This window comes from Wolffia australiana, chromosome 19, assembly GCF_029677425.1.
Source record: "Wolffia australiana isolate 7733 chromosome 19, ASM2967742v1".
In the NCBI taxonomy this organism is placed as follows: Eukaryota; Viridiplantae; Streptophyta; class Magnoliopsida; order Alismatales; family Araceae; genus Wolffia; species Wolffia australiana.
Window position 1 is genome coordinate 2,559,813 of NC_135853.1, and position 3,195 is coordinate 2,563,007.

Consider the following 3,195-nt stretch of genomic DNA (forward strand, 5'->3'; position numbering starts at 1 on the left):
AAAGGTTTATAGAAAAAAGCAGACTTAATACATGAAAAAGCAACCCACAAGATTGAGACAATATAACAGTGATAAAAAATATCTCACAAATCACATAATTGTGGTGTCGACTCTGGCTTGTGAACGAGCATCATGGCCAAAGAACCCTGTACAAGGTTATTTAAGGAAAGGAGACAACACATCTAGCATTAGGGAAATGCCAAAAGAGCACTACGTATAAATCATAATAATGGATGAACACACTATACCTATTTAAAGAGGAACGATGTTTATCTGCTCTTGTCCTTCTTTTTTGTCATTTCCATAGTTGTGAACCTATGTGATGGACAAAAAAAGAATGAGATGCACCACCATCTCATCATAGCCCACAAAGCAGATATACTATAAGAATTGTAAAACAACCTAGACTAATTCATGAAATAAGAGAGCATCGTACACAAACATAATAGCATAATTGCAGATAAGCAAAACAGTGATGTTCTATGTGTGGAAAGATATAAAAACAACAAATAGCAGAAAGACATAGATTAAGAAACCGTCTAGAAAGTAATGATCGAGGAAAGTTAGAATGCAAATTATATAATGATTTAAGCAAGAGAGACAAGTTTATACCTTACAACCTAATGAGGTGTTCATCATAACGCATCTACATGCTAAATCAAGCTATAACTCTATTGGATATCTTATTTACATGACATAATAAAAAAAACAACAGTAAAAACAACAACATTAGCAAAACAACACAGACAAGCTTTTCAGACTACAAACGATTTATATGAAAGAATCAAAACACAAACAAATGACAAGTTAGCAGAACCATAAACCGTACCTCATAAATCACAACTTCAAGTAGACTACTCCGTCTTGCACAAAAGGTATCGTGGCAAAATAACACTTTCTAAGATCAAAAGGTAAAGACACAAAATGTCTTAGCACATGGAATGGTGAAAGAGCGTGTTCCATCGATCAATAGAGAAAGTAAAAAAAATAATACCTGTTCAACATGTACCCTGTTTTTCTTCTGTTCATCCTTTGTTCTCTTTAACTCACAACTAGTGAACATATGCCGATGAACAGAACAAATAACATAAACCAGCATCAAGTCAAAACATACAAAAGTAAAAATATATAATGAATTCAAAGATAAGGGGTGCTCCAAGAATAAAACAAGACGCCCTTTCACATAAATGAAATAACATAAATAAGGGTAATAAAACAGATGACATCGTTCGTGCAAAAAGATAAAATAAATAACCACATGAGAATGACATTGTTCAAAGAACCAAATAGCATGTTGCCCAACAAAACTCACCATGCAAAATAAGTAAAGGGCAAAAGCAAGTAAGGCAAATGTATAACTAACCAGAGAAAGATGCGTAGCTGAGAAGATAGTTTGCGTCCTACAGCATGCTATATTTCTTCTGATCCTCACATCACCATAAATAAACCTGACAAGGCAGATATTACATTATGCACAAAGTAACCAGTAACCACAAAGCCTCAAAAGATTTAAAGTAAAAGCAAACTTATACATGAAAAAACAAGTCACAATATTAAGAAAATATATCAGCGATAAAAAAATACCTCACCAATCTCATCATTGTGGTGTTAACTCCGGTTTACCAACGAGCCTCATGACCAAAGAACCTTGTATAAGCTTATTCAAGGAAAGGAGACAACACATAGCAATAGGAGAATGCCCAAAGAGCGCTACAGGTAAATCATAATAATGAATGAACACACCATACCTATTTAGAGAGGAGCCATGTATGTCTGCTCTTGTCCTTCTTTTTCATCATTTCCATAGTTGTGAACCTATGTGATGATAAAAAAACTATGAGATCTAGTGCCGTCTCATGATAGCCCACAAAGTAGAAATGCTATAAGAATTGAAAAAAGAAGCTGGACTAATACATGAAATAAGCGAGCATCGTACACAAAGATCATAGCATAATTGCAGATAAGGAAATCAATGACATTCTATGGGTGGAAAGATACAAAAACAACAAACAGCAGAAAGACATAGACGAAGAAATCTAATAGAAAGTAATGATTGAAGAAAGCTGGAATGGGAAATGATATAATGATATAAGCAAGAGCGAGAAATTCTTACCACCTAACAAGGTTTTCATCGTAACACATTATATATGCTAAATCATGCTGTAGGTCTTTTGGGCCTCTTATCCACATAAATGAACATGACATAATAAATAAAACAACATCAACAATAAAAAAATTAACAACTTAACACAAATAAGCTTTTTAGACAACAATTGATGCATATGAAAGAAACAAAACACAAGCTTAGGACAAGATAGCAGCACCATAAAGGATACCTCATACATGACAACGTCAAACAGACTACTCCGTCTTGGACAAAAGGCATTATAGCAAAATAACGCTTTCTAAGCTCAAAAAGGGGAAATACAAAATCTATTACAACATAAAATAAAGAAATGGCGTGTTTCATCAATTAGAAGAAAATACAAAAAAAACAATAATAAACAGAACAGATAACATAAACCAGCATCAAGTCAAAGCATACAAACGCATAAATAATGAAGTCAAACATAAGGAGGGCTCAGAGAGAAAACTAAGACTCCATCTTACATAAATAAAATAAAAGAAATCAAGAGAAACACACAAACGAGATCGTATGTGCCAAAAGATACAAAAATACCAACACAAGAATAAAGTCGTCGAAGAAACCAAATAGCATCTTAATTAAGAAATTTTGCAACTCAAAATAATTAAAGGGCTAAACCAAGTAAGCGCAATAGATAACTAACCAGAAAATGATGTGTCACCGAGAAGGTAGTTCGCATCCTATAGCATGCTATATCTATTATCGGCATTGTATTGTTATAAATAAATTTGACACAACAGATATCACAATATGCACAAATAAACCAATAAATACAATGCCTCAAATGGTTTATAGAAAAAGCAAACTTTGCGCATGAAAAAAACAAGTCACATTATTACGCCAATATGTGAGCGATAAAAAAATACCTCGAAAATCACAACATTGTGGTGTCGACTCCAGCTTGCGAACGAGCATCATGACAAAAGAAACATGTATAAGCTTCTTCGAGGAAAGGAGACAACACATCTAGCAATAGAGGAATGCCAAAAGAGTGCTACGTGTAAATCATAATAATGGATGAACACACTATACCTATTTAGAGACGAGCC

At 33.7% G+C, this 3,195-nt stretch overlaps 1 long non-coding RNA gene across 1 annotated transcript; it reads right to left on the minus strand.

The window, feature by feature from the left end:
* Window positions 1-259: 259 nt before the first annotated feature.
* Window positions 260-1,790, minus strand: LOC144715453 (uncharacterized). The gene is made up of 5 exons (XR_013584640.1): window positions 1,585-1,790; window positions 1,364-1,448; window positions 995-1,052; window positions 830-898; window positions 260-315 (listed from the first exon to the last, which is right to left on the minus strand). It is a non-coding gene; the product is annotated as an uncharacterized LOC144715453 (long non-coding RNA).
* Between the last annotated feature and the right edge of the window lie 1,405 nt (window positions 1,791-3,195).